This window comes from Pimephales promelas, chromosome 17, assembly GCF_988280905.1.
Source record: "Pimephales promelas chromosome 17, fPimPro1.hap1.1, whole genome shotgun sequence".
Classification (NCBI taxonomy): Eukaryota; Metazoa; Chordata; class Actinopteri; order Cypriniformes; family Leuciscidae; genus Pimephales; species Pimephales promelas.
In genome coordinates this window covers 27,650,227-27,666,247 of record NC_142785.1, presented here as the reverse complement: position 1 = coordinate 27,666,247, position 16,021 = coordinate 27,650,227, and the positions used below count along the sequence as shown (strand labels likewise).

General features: G+C 34.6%; 1 protein-coding gene across 1 annotated transcript in view; it reads right to left on the bottom strand.

Moving 5' to 3' along the window:
- cox10 (cytochrome c oxidase assembly factor heme A:farnesyltransferase COX10) overlaps positions 1 to 10,671 on the bottom strand; it is a 61,077-nt gene extending 50,406 nt beyond the window's left edge. Inside the window, exons 1-4 of the mRNA XM_039665273.2 lie at positions 10,549 to 10,671; positions 10,274 to 10,372; positions 7,473 to 7,591; positions 1,584 to 1,697 (exon numbers count right to left, since the gene is read on the bottom strand). The gene's annotated coding sequence lies outside the window, so the exon portion shown is untranslated. The remainder of the gene's footprint in view (positions 1 to 1,583; positions 1,698 to 7,472; positions 7,592 to 10,273; positions 10,373 to 10,548) is intronic.
- Between the last annotated feature and the right edge of the window lie 5,350 nt (positions 10,672 to 16,021).

The window sequence follows — 16,021 nt, the reverse complement described above, 5'->3', positions numbered from 1 at the left end:
AGCACAGGTGGCTGAAATCAGACTTTATGGCTCTCTGTTGCGTTCTCACTCTCCCTTTCCGTTTCTCCCATGTGCTAACCTAACCGTCTCTCTCTTTCACTATAATGGATGTCAGTGTGGCAGAATCTCCCCGGTGATCATGACTTCAGGACTAAAGCTGGTGTTGCTGCAGTCTCTTTGAAGAATGAAAAATGCTGTGGGCCAGATTTCATCCATCTAGAATAGACCCTCGAGTCAATGCTTCTATATAGACTTGGCTACAGCTACTCATTATAAGCTGATGTACGCCTGTCGCCCATATGTTCGCATGACAAGGTGGACAATGCTGTTTCGAGATTCGGATCACTAAATAAACAGACCTTTAAAACACACATAGGAAAGGATGTGAATCAATCAAATTCACATTCAATTACTATGGTATTGTTAAATGTGTTGTTATATTTTCTGTGCATTTTTTGTTTGTCTAAAACAATTAATTTAATTTATTTTACAGTTTCCTTCCATCAAAATGTTTACTATCATTCCAATTAAATTTCAAAGTTAAAGTTAAACATCTCTGATGTAAAAAATTAAAAAAAAAAAAAAATATATATATATATATATATACACATACACACATATATATATATATATATATATATATATATACACATATATATATATACACAGACACACACACACACACACACACACACAGTGGAACGAAATGTCGTGCCTCGCAGGATAACCGGTGCAACATATTTAAAAATAAAATAAATAGAAAGAAAGAATTGAACAAAAAGTAAAAATGTAAACATAGTAAACATAAACCTTCACAAAGCTAACCTACTGAAAGAAGTAATCTAACTATTAGCTATATATAATCTAACTACACATAAAAATACTAACTATATACTTAAATCTACCTATGCATATACAAAATCTAAAACTATACTTTGCATTAATAAGATATAACTTATATATGTGAACATATTTTGTCTTTCCTTTATAATAAAATCAAATAAAGTCAAAATCCTAGTTTATTTTCACTGAAAATCAGGCAGATTTTCAAGACTTTTCCATAGAAAAAAGAACACTGTAAACATGTCTCTGTATGTGGTATTTGGCATTTAATTTCTATGACTTAATGTTTAAAGCACCATTGGTGATTTGAACTTCCAAACAATTTGTCATGCAAACATTATGGACAACAGTTAATATTCTACAATATTATTGATCTACCTGCATTGACACCATTATGAGAACTGAACTGAACTGGATGATGACATCCCTGTTTTCTCCAGACCGGCAATACAGTATAAATGAAATAAATTAATTTAAAAAAATTACAACAAAAATGTACCATCACTGAACTTACTTAAACTGGACTATGACACTAATTCCCAAACTTTGTTGCATTATTTTCCTGTTATCACTGTAATATATCACCCTGTAGTATCACTTTGAAACAAACTGTATTGTAAAAGCGCCATATAAATAAAGATGACTTTAGTTGATGAATCAAGTTAATTTTCAAAAATCTATTCACAACCACACTCTATGATAAGCTACAAGTAAACTGTGAGAGAACGCTGTCATCTTACCATCACTTTGAGACGTTAGAACAACAGTCAGAAGTGCCAGCAGCTCCTGTCAATCTTCTGCTGGTTGTCCCTTCTCTTAAACGCTCCACTCATTTCGCTTTGGCTCCAGTCGACCTTATTAGAGATAATAAAAACCTTCATTAGACTGAATTCCAGCACTTGTTATAATAAACACAAGCTGTCAGAAAACTAGCCTTTCAGAGGAGTCGAACAGCCCCTGTGTGGCAACACGGCTCAGTCTGCTTGTGCGTTAGAGAGAGTGAGAGGTCAAAGGTCAGCATTTGGAACAACCTGGGAGCACAAGTCTGTCTGTTTATTCGGAATTAGGTGCTACTTTCTCAAGCAAAGTGAAAAGCTTCCTTATGCCAAGTGTTTATCTACAACTTAAGAATATTAAACAAGCCTGCACAATATGTGAACACAGAAGGTGTAATAAGAGCTTGGATATTTGAATGAATAGGTGTCCTTACTTATACTATACTAGCTTGTACTGGTTGCAATAACCATTATCTCCTGTTAAGGAGGAACAATTTGATGGCATTTTAAAATGTCCAAACTATGCAAGAGTAGTTTAGAGTCAAATAAAACAGTATGATGTGAAATCAAAATATTGTTTCATGTCCTCAAAAGCAGTTTGCCATTGAAGCAGCTTTGCTATGCTGGCCCAGATGTTTCTGGCAGACTTTGATCGGTACTAAAATTGTTCATCCACAAAAACCATTGCATTCCAAGACTGCGCTTGAATAACAATGATGACACCAAAAGATAGACGTTGAGCGAGAGGGATAATTGTTGGAGAAAGCACTTCTGCACAAGTCTTTGAAGTGATATAGCACATTCTGGCATCAGTAATAGTCTTGAGGATTGAGGTCAACATTAGCATCTTTCATTCTTTCTTTGTTTCTGTCTTAATCTGCATGCCATCTACAATCATACTTCTCATTTTCCCTCTTAGACCTTCCCAGAGGAACATTTTATCACTCAAAGGCTGGTCTTTCACTGCTCAGAGTTCCCAGTTATGTTTAATTTAAGCATCGACTTCATTTCTGATGCTTCTCGGAGAGACACAACTAGAAATAAACGAGACAGTTTGACAAATTTGACAAGAAATTCAATCCCGAAAGATCTTTGCAAATCTGAGCACGGCAAAAAAAATGCTTATTTCTCTATTTAATTTCATTGCTGGAGATATAATTACGATGTTGAGGAGATTTCATGTTCTTTTGACTCTTTCTCTTTCTACCAACGAGGTTCTTGGACCCACCGGCATGTTCATAAAGGGAGATGCCTATAAATAGATGTTAGGTTAATTTGATTTATACAGACATGGAAACATGCTGTGACCCTTTAAATTACAAACGGCTGCAAGCCAGGCCTGTTCGACACCTGTGAGCGTCTGTCCTATCCACGTTGTATTTTAATTGTCTGAATATTGTAATGCAATCATTCTCTGTAAGGGTAAATTGTGACATATGCTCTAAAGCAGTAGAAGAGGTTTCACTTTGTTTAAAGTAAATGAATAAATGGATATTTATAGTGAGGATGCATGAAATGTATCAAAAGGGACATAGATAATGTTACAAAAGATTTTGGTCACACTTTAGATTAGGGTCCAATTCTTACTTTTTGTCTCAATTAATTCCTAATTACTGCTTATTAATAGTTAGTGAGGTAGTTGTTAAATTTAGGTATTGGATAGGATTGAGAGATGTAGAATAGTCATGCAGAATAAGGCATTGATATGTGCTTTAAAATTACCAATAAACAACCAATAGTAATGTGTATTCTAAGCATAGTTAATAGTGAGAATTGGACCATAAACTAAAGTGTGAACACATTGATTTGTGATTATTTGACACTGAAGACTGGAGTAATGGCTGCTGAAAATTCAGCTTTGCCATCACAGGAATAAATTACAGTTTTCAAGTTTTTGCCATAACATTTTCAAGAATCGTGGAACGGTATATGCTATTTATCATATGCAATATATGTTAAAACCATTAATACTGATATTTCTTGTGAATAAATTACAGTTTTCAAGTTTTTGCCATAACATTTTCAAGAATCGTGGAACGGTACGCTATTTATCATATGCAATATATGTTAAAACCATTAATACTGATATTTCTTGTGAATAAATTACAGTTTTCAAGTTTTTGCCATAACATTTTCAAGAATCGTGAAACGGTATGCTATTTATCATATGCAATATATGTTAAAACCATTAATACTGATATTTCTTGTGAATAAATTACAGTTTTCAAGTTTTTGCCATAACATTTTCAAGAATCGTGGAACGGTATATGCTATTTATCATATGCAATATATGTTAAAACCATTAATACTGATATTTCTTGTGAATAAATTACAGTTTTCAAGTTTTTGCCATAACATTTTCAAGAATCGTGGAACGGTACGCTATTTATCATATGCAATATATGTTAAAACCATTAATACTGATATTTCTTGTGAATAAATTACAGTTTTCAAGTTTTTGCCATAACATTTTCAAGAATCGTGAAACGGTATGCTATTTATCATATGCAATATATGTTAAAACCATTAATACTGATATTTCTTGTGAATAAATTACAGTTTTCAAGTTTTTGCCATAACATTTTCAAGAATCGTGGAACGGTATATGCTATTTATCATATGCAATATATGTTAAAACCATTAATACTGATATTTCTTGTGAATAAATTACAGTTTTCAAGTTTTTGCCATAACATTTTCAAGAATCGTGGAACGGTATATGCTATTTATCATATGCAATATATGTTAAAACCATTAATACTGATATTTCTTGTGAATAAATTACAGTTTTCAAGTTTTTGCCATAACATTTTCAAGAATCGTGGAACGGTACGCTATTTATCATATGCAATATATGTTAAAACCATTAATACTGATATTTCTTGTGAATAAATTACAGTTTTCAAGTTTTTGCCATAACATTTTCAAGAATCGTGGAACGGTATGCTATTTAATATATGTTAAAACCATTAATACTGATATTTCTTGTGAATAAATTACAGTTTTCAAGTTTTTGCCATAACATTTTCAAGAATCGTGGAACGGTACGCTATTTATCATATGCAATATATGTTAAAACCATTAATACTGATATTTCTTGTGAATAAATTACAGTTTTCAAGTTTTTGCCATAACATTTTCAAGAATCGTGGAACGGTATGCTATTTATCATATGCAATATATGTTAAAACCATTAATACTGATATTTCTTGTGAATAAATTACAGTTTTCAAGTTTTTGCCATAACATTTTCAAGAATCGTGGAACGGTATATGCTATTTATCATATGCAATATATGTTAAAACCATTAATACTGATATTTCTTGTGAATAAATTACAGTTTTCAAGTTTTTGCCATAACATTTTCAAGAATCGTGGAACGGTACGCTATTTATCATATGCAATATATGTTAAAACCATTAATACTGATATTTCTTGTGAATAAATTACAGTTTTCAAGTTTTTGCCATAACATTTTCAAGAATCGTGGAACGGTATGCTATTTATCATATGCAATATATGTTAAAACCATTAATACTGATATTTCTTGTGAATAAATTACAGTTTTCAAGTTTTTGCCATAACATTTTCAAGAATCGTGGAACGGTACGCTATTTATCATATGCAATATATGTTAAAACCATTAATACTGATATTTCTTGTGAATAAATTACAGTTTTCAAGTTTTTGCCATAACATTTTCAAGAATCGTGGAACGGTATGCTATTTATCATATGCAATATATGTTAAAACCATTAATACTGATATTTCTTGTGAATAAATTACAGTTTTCAAGTTTTTGCCATAACATTTTCAAGAATCGTGGAACGGTATATGCTATTTATCATATGCAATATATGTTAAAACCATTAATACTGATATTTCTTGTGAATAAATTACAGTTTTCAAGTTTTTGCCATAACATTTTCAAGAATCGTGGAACGGTATATGCTATTTATCATATGCAATATATGTTAAAACCATTAATACTGATATTTCTTGTGAATAAATTACAGTTTTCAAGTTTTTGCCATAACATTTTCAAGAATCGTGGAACGGTATATGCTATTTATCATATGCAATATATGTTAAAACCATTAATACTGATATTTCTTGTGAATAAATTACAGTTTTCAAGTTTTTGCCATAACATTTTCAAGAATCGTGGAACGGTACGCTATTTATCATATGCAATATATGTTAAAACCATTAATACTGATATTTCTTGTGAATAAATTACAGTTTTCAAGTTTTTGCCATAACATTTTCAAGAATCGTGGAACGGTATGCTATTTATCATATGCAATATATGTTAAAACCATTAATACTGATATTTCTTGTGAATAAATTACAGTTTTCAAGTTTTTGCCATAACATTTTCAAGAATCGTGGAACGGTACGCTATTTATCATATGCAATATATGTTAAAACCATTAATACTGATATTTCTTGTGAATAAATTACAGTTTTCAAGTTTTTGCCATAACATTTTCAAGAATCGTGGAACGGTATGCTATTTATCATATGCAATATATGTTAAAACCATTAATACTGATATTTCTTGTGAATAAATTACAGTTTTCAAGTTTTTGCCATAACATTTTCAAGAATCGTGGAACGGTACGCTATTTATCATATGCAATATATGTTAAAACCATTAATACTGATATTTCTTGTGAATAAATTACAGTTTTCAAGTTTTTGCCATAACATTTTCAAGAATCGTGGAACGGTATGCTATTTATCATATGCAATATATGTTAAAACCATTAATACTGATATTTCTTGTGAATAAATTACAGTTTTCAAGTTTTTGCCATAACATTTTCAAGAATCGTGGAACGGTATATGCTATTTATCATATGCAATATATGTTAAAACCATTAATACTGATATTTCTTGTGAATAAATTACAGTTTTCAAGTTTTTGCCATAACATTTTCAAGAATCGTGGAACGGTATATGCTATTTATCATATGCAATATATGTTAAAACCATTAATACTGATATTTCTTGTGAATAAATTACAGTTTTCAAGTTTTTGCCATAACATTTTCAAGAATCGTGGAACGCTATACGCTATTTATCATATGCAATATATGTTAAAACCATTAAAACTGATATTTCTTGTGAACCCCAAAATCTATATTATTGCTAAGAAGTCAGTGATCTACAATGAAACAGGCCCTTGAATCGACAAAGCTTTTTAGCTGTCTGTGTGGTCCACATGGACACACATCACTGGTGTGTATGGGAAATCACTCTCCAAGGGCCTGCGTCTACTCTGTCTCTCTGGTCCCAGGGGACAGAGCTCCACACAAGATGGAGTCAGAAGAATTTTATGCATTTTTCATGCTCTGATTCAGCTTCTGCCTGCTGGACAAGGTCTGTCTGTCATCTGCATGTCTCTGTAGATTTATCCAGCACCAGGAATGCTCTTCTCATACTACTAAAGTTTGTATTTTTTTGCTTTTGCCCTGAGTGATGGCATCAGTCAATCCCAGAGATGTACTCACCAGTTTAAAGTGACTGAAAAAGCCTCTTCACATTTTCCAGTTCCTCTAACTGCTCATCGAAACCTAAACATTAACTCTTGAAAATAAAGGTTTCAAAAGGAAGTGGTGCCATTGGAGAACTTGTTTTGGTTCCCCAAAGCACATTTCAGTGAACCGTTCATAAAAGATTATTATTATTTTTTACCTGAACCTTTTTAGCTCATGTAACCACAATAGGCCATCTTAAGAAATCCTGCTGACTTCAATAAATTGATCCAAGCAAGTTTACAACAGTCCAATCAGAGAGCTAATTAAAAGGTTAACATGGTGTTGGTGAAAAGGAAACAGGGAACCTTACATTTCTGTGGTTGAAAAGCGGAAGCCCTCCACACTGGCCCCTGAACCCTTCCTCCAAAGACGAGCTGGGATCCTCTAAGTATTGTGGGCAGGCTGTCTTCCAAACTGGCTTCTTAAAAGCTTTTCAAGAGGATGGGAGAATGAATGAATAACATTGATAGCGTGCACTGCTTTTTAAGAATCAGACTGAGAACGTGGCACGGTGCCTAAGCAAACCCTAAAGCGGTGTGCCCCATTTCAACGCATCCTGACACAATGCATCATGTAACAGAATGCCTTGTCTGAAGTCTAGAAAACAATAGCTTTCTTTGAGTATGATCAAACTCATTGTTGAAGAGCTTTCATTCCCAGTTGTATTGCCATGGCTGAAGGTGTACAGAGAGGTGATTCCCTCCTCATGTTGAAACTCTTTGCAATGAAACTGGAGACCACAAGCATCTGGCAGAGAGCTTTGGGTGTTCAAAAAAGAGTGCATGAGAGGTCTATGTCTATCCTTGCCTGTGTGACTCGAGTGGATTTTATTTTCAAGGGATTCAGCCGATATCAGAGGAAGCCCCAGTTTGGTAGGACTATTGTGAAGAGGGGTGGATATCTGTTGACAGCACCATGTGAGAATCTCATCTGTGGCTCTGAGACACTTCATATTTAGGGTTCTGACAGCAAGAGTTCCCATGGAAATTCAAGAGAGGCCTCAGGGAAGACCTGTGTCAGATTCTCCACAGGACATTCACTGCTTCTTACATCTGTCTCCTGTTCAAAGAGAGCGCCTCAAAAACCTTAAGAATCATTACCATCTCTGCTACATGTTATGTAACCTTTTTGAAGACTAACATATTGTGTATATTATAATTGGGCAAAGCAGCGTTTCATTAGCACCAAATCAGCATGTTAGAATGATTCCTGAAGGATCATGTGATACTGACGACAATGCTTTGCCATCACATTAATAACATTTTAAAATTTATTAAAATAGACAACAGCTTGCAGAATCTTGGGTTGCCTCTTTTTCTCCCAGTTTTGGACTTTTGTCCACACTAAGACGGCATTTTTTTTGGCTTTTTGAAAACACGTTTCCAAGTGGATAAAACGCTATTTTTGCGTTGTTGTGTGGATTGTGAAAAAAGAGCTATTTGAAATGATGACACGTTTAGTCATGTGATGCATATTGAATCGATAGATATGTATGTTTATCGCAGCTGTGCCTGTTATGTGCTATTCACTTTCACACTGTTGCTAAAGTATGTTATTTCGTACACTCTTCAATTTAATCTCCTGCGGCAAAACATGAGAGCAGTTGCATTTTAGACCAAACATATAATGGTGACTGAGTGCGACCTGAACGAAGAGTGTTTTGAAACCAAAACGCCGTTTTTAGATCTATCTGGATTAATGTAGACATAGGCCCCGTTAACACAAAGCCGGGTATTTAGCGAAACGAATATTTTCCCCCTCTCCGTTTTCAAAAATAACATCGTTCACACACCCGCATAAATACGCCGTTGAGCGCCATCATATCTATGCCAAACCTACGGGGCTCTATGCACGGCGGTATTTCCGGTGAAGGTGTAAGGATGCTCGATAACTTCCGCCGATCGTAGAGTCCAATACAATACCGAGAATTTATATTGAATTTTATACTCCATGGTAATACTAAAGAAACGTTAGTCACAAAAACAGATAAAACAGACACCCCTCGTTGTGTTTATGCTTCTTTTTAAAATTATATTAAATAAACATAACTTTTTATAAAATTACATCTAAACGTATGTACGTTTCGTTTCAAAGAGGGGAGGACAGTACATTTTAAAGACTCTGCCATAATCCCATTTTCCTCGGTTTTCCTCCGCTTAAATTTCCACAACCGGAAATGGACGAGCATCCTTGCGTCAAATGCGGAACTTATGAGTGCATATAGCCCATTGGCGGCAGTGTAGGGAGAAGGATAAAGCCATGCAAGCCAATCAGAATCCTCAGAATCGGAAACGCCGTTTCCCCCAGTTCACACGACAACACAACCAGCGTTTTCAGAAATCTCCACTTTGGCCGGAGTTTTTTAGAAATAATCGTTTTCTGTGATAAAAACGGGGTTTTCGTTTAAACGAGAGGCCAAAACGCAAGGTAATATCGGCGTTTTTCCTTCGTGTAAACGGGGCCATAGCCGTATTGTTTTTACTGTATTGTTGATCGAATACATTTTTGTTAAACATTAGATATTTCTTTCAAAACCAACAAAACAAAGAGACCACTTAGACATGTTGTGTTTTGGATGCTGCTAGTGCGGTATCCTCGCCAGGTGGCTTAACTATCTCTCACTATCATGGTCAAACTGCTTCACTATAGAGTTTCGGTCAACCAGCTCAGCCATGTTTTATTTTATTTTATGTGTGTGGGCTTAAATGAGAAACTTCATAGGCACTTGAATCCTTTTGTCTGTTCCCCAGCCTCTGAGGTCTATAATGAGAGAGAATAAACACGGCTTTACCGCCAGGGAGGATTTAAACAGACAAGCACAGGAGGAGAGCTTAACGGTTTCAAGGACAAGAGGTGTTTAATTTTTCAGCTGATAATCATCCACCCATTTAGCATATGTCACGCAGTCTGCTAATAATCAATCATCTTTTAATGAACTACACCACATTTCCTGCACTATTCAATCGTCATTTGTTTCAGAAAGCGTCTTTTATGATGGCCATCTCTTTATTGTTTTTGTGAACCATTATGTTAGCCTGTGTGCGTGCGTGCGTGCATATATATGTGTGTATTGTGATTGTTTGCATGCAAACCCAAGGAGAACAGGCTTACCAAGAGTTAATTAGACATTGTGGTTTTCCGGTGTCCTCCAAGAGGACGTCTTGTATCCCTATCTCTCTCTGTTTACCAGAGAAGAATAAGCAAGTTGGCCTGAAAAAAAAAAAAAAAAAAAACATGTTTATCTCTCACCTAATCCCAAAAACAATTAAGCATGACTGATTAATTACAGTGAGAGAAATCGGTTAAAAAAAATTCCTTCGCCTCCATTCCATTAGCCATGTGCTGGCATTTTTCTCTGATTGTAATAAAAAGAAATGTTCACTGACCTTCTGATGTGTCCAAAGAACCGTATGGCACCATAGTAATCGTATCCATTTTATGGCGTCAAGACCCATGGAGGAGAAACAGAGGCTTTTAAAAACTGAAATCCCCCTCCTCTCCGCGCCAACCCATATGGTGCTCCTATTTTATTTGCCTGTTCACTTCTTGATATATGACAGGTATTAAACATGACACCTGTGCTGAATGAGTAGTCCTCCATGGTGACGTTAAACGAAAGTTTAACCACATTTCAGTTTATTCCCCGTTGTTGTTTATAGCAAATGCGAGGCAGAGATTACCTTGAGGTTCAAGCCCACCCACGCAGAACAATATCTGCACATTAGTCACATCTTTCAGTCCAACCTAAACTCTGACCATCCAGCAACAATTATTAACAAAAACAAAGAATAACGAGCCTCAAATCTCTCAGCAATACAAGAGATGTTCTTCTAAAGTAGGAAACTACAAATTTTGTATTTTCTAGTAAGAGTAGTGTTGTTTTTTAGGAATGAATTAATATTCTGTATCGTTTTTTTTTCCAACAGAACAGACTATTTTATATATATATATATATATATATATATATTATTTTTTTTTTTTTCAGGTTTTGTGAAATGGCCATTTTTACACAAGTCAATTAATTCTCATCTTGCATATTTTTTCTTTTCTTTTTTACATTTGATTGAAAATATTTCAGAATGAAAATGCATTCCAAATGCCATTGATGTTGAGTTTAAAAATTAAGATTTTGCTAGTCCAGATTGGATTGTGCTGGTTTTTGATCAAGTAAATAGGATAATAATTAAAACATATTTTGTTCTCTTGTCAAAATGATATTACTCTATCTTTATAACTGTTATACAGTTGAGAAAATCAAGACATCTAATGTGGGACAAGCTAAAATCACCACTTTAAGGGCGACAACGACATTACGTGGGTTTAAAACTAGCTACTTTTCATGCTAGGTTAATTTTATGTTCAGTAAATGTCTAACATATCTTAGGAACATAGGATTTGTGTCTTTATTCAATAAACCCCAGCATGTTGTGCAACATTATGTACAGAAACATGATAATGTGCTTTCAACATTGTCTTTCACTTTCATTCCACATAATACAAGTTTCCTGGCTGTTATACAACATACCTTCATTTACAGTATTGCTAAACCTTGAAAATCCCTCTTTGCATTTTGAAGAAGACTGAAACTCCACGGCTTTGTCTGGGCTTTTTCGTTCTGCCTGTGAAGAGGATGAAAGGATTAATCAGAGTGCCACTTGTCTGTTTAATGTTAATGATTTATTGTCGACTTGCCCTTCAACTGACTGTAACTGACAGACAGATTTTGACAGGAAATTGCTTTTAGCTGACTGTCTGTCCTGTGTCCTCTCTGTGTCTGACCATCATTTTTCATTCTGTCCCCTTTGCAAATGAAAGTGGAAGACAAAGAGACCAGGAAAAAGGGAAATACTTCAGAAAATTATAGAATGAAGAAGAAATATGAGCTCCAGTTGAGGTAGCAAGAGAGAAATCAGGTTTCTGCAAAAGACCTTAAAATATAAACAACTCTCATACTGAGATTTAGTTTTGCATCTTAATTATCACTGACTGATGTTTGTTTTATTCTATTAAACTTCAAAATCATCCGACATCATTGTTTTAGCTTTTTGTAAAGGCCTTTGACATCTTTGAACGTTCGCTTTGTAAACACTGGCTCTGTATTTCCATGTGACCTTTTCAACATGATTATGTAATGCGGGGTGCATTGCAGAGCAAGTGCAAGATGAGCATTTGTGGTTATATAAATGTACTTTTTTTTTAGAAAATGGTTGTTTCACTAGATAAGACCCTTATTCCTCGGCTGAGATCGCGTAGAGCCATATGAAGCTGCATTGAAAGAGCAATGTGGACTTTTAACCCAGTACCTCCCGTTGAAGTCCACTACATGGAGAAAAAACTGGATTGTTTTCCTCTAACACGTTAATTTCTTTTCGACTGACGAAAGAAAGACATAAATATCTTGGATGACATGGTGGTGAGTTTATCAGGAAATTTTAATTCTGAAGTGATTTGAAAGCTTTAGCGTAAGTTCTGCCAAGAAGACTTAATCGTTCGTCACTTATACCTTAACATCTAACCAATCATGTTCTAATACTTGCAGTATAAAATATTGGTATTTACACGTCTGAGTTTACAGATGCTGACGCAAACAATTACCTCCATCATACCCAACACCAGCAGGGTGGCCCCTTCCCATACCTCCCGGCGGGTCGGCTGCGCCCCTGCCTTCGCCTTCAGGCAGGAAATGCAGATTCCACTGACGTCGGATTGCACGATACGGACAGGCCTACACCAAAGAACTTTATAAATATTTGCTTGCTGAGTTGTTAATAAATCTAATTATATGAAAATGAGAAATGTTGCCTTATGAATGCATTGAAATTACTACTTGAAATAAATAAAAACAAACTGAACTAAACCTTGAACTAAAAAAAAAAAAATCAAAATAATATAAAAATAAATTAAATGAACAATTATAACAATTAAAATATAATATTAAAATAGCCAATGCAAAATATTAATAAAAACTATATTAGAACTATGTAAATATAATACTATAATAACAGCTCTGGTGATTATCGTTTGGTGGTCCGCATGGATAAGGCAGGTATGAATCACACATCACAAATACAAATAAATCCCCAGTTTCCTCAATGTTACAGTGCGTCTGTGTGAGAAATGAAAATGATCCAGAAGAGAAATATTTGTACAATGAATTTCATATTATGATCTGATAAGATTCACGTTTAGCAAAACAAATACTGAGTCCGATATTCTCTTTGGACACAGACTCTCACGAATCACAGGAAAGACAAAGTTCAAAGTCGAATTCTTTTTGGATCGCTTAATTAGCGGGATTCTCCCAAGAAACCCAATCAAAACAATGAGTCAGTCACCCTGCAACACATTTCTGTCCTTGAATAAATGTTAATTTGTGTTTACACAAAATGTTCTCAAACAAAACCCATCAGATCGGTGGGAATGGTCACATATACTCCCGATACCATCTCATATCAGTGATCTCAGAACGATATGGACTGGCGTTTTTTATGCGGCCCACTGGTCTTCTCCTTGCAAAAGTTAGGAGGATTTGTTCTCCGGGGTTCAAAAGCATTCCTGACAAGCCCAACTACAGATTCTCACATTTTCAAAGTATTAAAAACTCTAATGTTGCTCCAGCCGAAAAATAGATTTTCACAAACCTGATGGAAGTTTGAGAGTAAGTGCAAAGACTTGGCAGTCTTCCCTATACAGTACATTTCTCTACCCATCTCTATTTTGCCTTCTCTTTGTATAATGGCTTCACCCATTTCTGTCCACCGCCCTATGAATCATTCATTGTGCACTGTTCAGTTATGTTTCTAAGTCTGATATGGGTGTATTAGAGTCCATCTGCAGGAAGCCTGATGTAATCTTGTGGAATATAAGCATGAACGTTACTGTGAATGAGAAATGTCAAACAACGTGAGTGCAGTTTGACAAAGCAAGAGTCATCTGTGGGAAAGGAAGATATTTTGTAGAATGTCTTTGTTCAAACAATGCAAATCAATGCATCCAAAACAGCATTGGGAACAAAATTAACAATATAGAATTATGGCATAATAAAAAAAAAAGTCTGTTTTAAAATAGTTTTTTGAGAGTTTATATTCCCAAAAAAAAAAATCTATCTATCTATCTATCTATCTATCTATCTATCTATCTATCTATCTATCTATCTATCTATCTATCTATCTATCTATCTATCTATCTATCTATCTATCTATCTATCTATACATATGAAATGTGTGTGAAAGTAGCAGTGTTTATATTTGAACTAAGTACTATTTCCACCAGTGTATTGTAGTATTTTATAAAATAGTGCAATAACATATTCAGTGTATATGATTATATTTATCAAAATCATAAATGGATACAATCTCATTGGGACATTACTTGTCTCTGTCCCTACTGTAAATCCACCCCTACATCTACTAGTAACCTTACCTGAAATTACCCAGAATTCCAACTATTATGCACTTTATTTTCACTTTTCGAATATTTTCTTAATTTTTATTTTAAATTAAAGCCTCTCTGAGCTGATACGCAATGGGAAAAGGTTGAGGGATGAGTTTGAAAAAGGCTACCATGCATTGCACTGCCACTGATCCTGTTATTAATGGGATTTCTTTTTTAATTTAGTCTGGCACAATATTGGTAGGTGGAGTTAGAGTAAATAGCATCTGCCAACAAGGCAGTAAATAGGCACTATGTGTAAAATATCTACTTTCGCATTCCATAGAAGAAAAAGTCATACAGGTTTGAATCAAAATGATGACAGACAGTTCTGAATGAACTATCCCTTTAAGAGTCTGTTGTATGTCCAAAAAGTTTTTATAGAGCGCAAATGTCTTAGTTTCATGTCCATCCAAGAACATCTGACTAATACTGGTTTATTTCAAACAACACTTCTCACCATCATTCATGGATGGAAACCTGGTGCGTTCAGAACATCATTACGGCTAATAACCTTCATTTCCTGAGCAAGATTCATTATTTATTTGGATGTTTATCCATAGCTTACTATATTTTTACAGGTTGATAATTGGACCTAATTGGACAATTTCTATGATTTTGCTCAGGTGAAAGACGCCCGCCAGTGCACAGCTGGGAACGCAAACACTCAGAATCAACCTTTGAATAGCTTCACATAAACTGTCAGCATGTCACTGTTTATGACTGAGAAATTGCTTGTGAAACTGGAGGAATTTGTGTAAAATATAAGAATAATTTGCTTGAGTTTGGTGTGGCTTGGAAAATTTTCACTTGGCCTGACTGCGTTGTTGAGAAATGCATGTGACCAAAACGGACATGCATTGTACGAGCTCTAGAGATGAACGTTATTTAATTACTGTTTGATGAACTGAAACAAAGAACTTTGTGGCAAAACTGGTATTTTTTTTGCCATGTTTGCCCAGAAGCAAAGGATAGAAGGGCCTATTTGAGGTCTGGCAGAGGCTTCCTGTCCAGTCCAACACAACTACAAAAAGTTATTTCAAAAACGAGAAATAGACTGAATCCCAATTTGCATAGTAACCATCTAATTTAGAATATGGAAATGTAAATAAAATAATAATAAATAAAAAAATAATAAAGCACCAGGTCCAGATGGCTTCCCTGCTGAGTTTTACGAACATTTTTGGTCAACCTTATACCCACTATTTAGCAGAACAATAACAGAAATAAAACACAATGCAAAGTTCCCTCCCCACATGAATACAGCACTTATATCACTCATTCCTAAACCTAACAAAGACCATACCTTCACATCTAACTATCGCCCTATCTCACTCATAAATGTCGACATAAAAATTATTAGCAAAGCATTAGCCCATAGAATTGAACAAATTATACCATATATAATCCATCCTGATCAGACTGGCT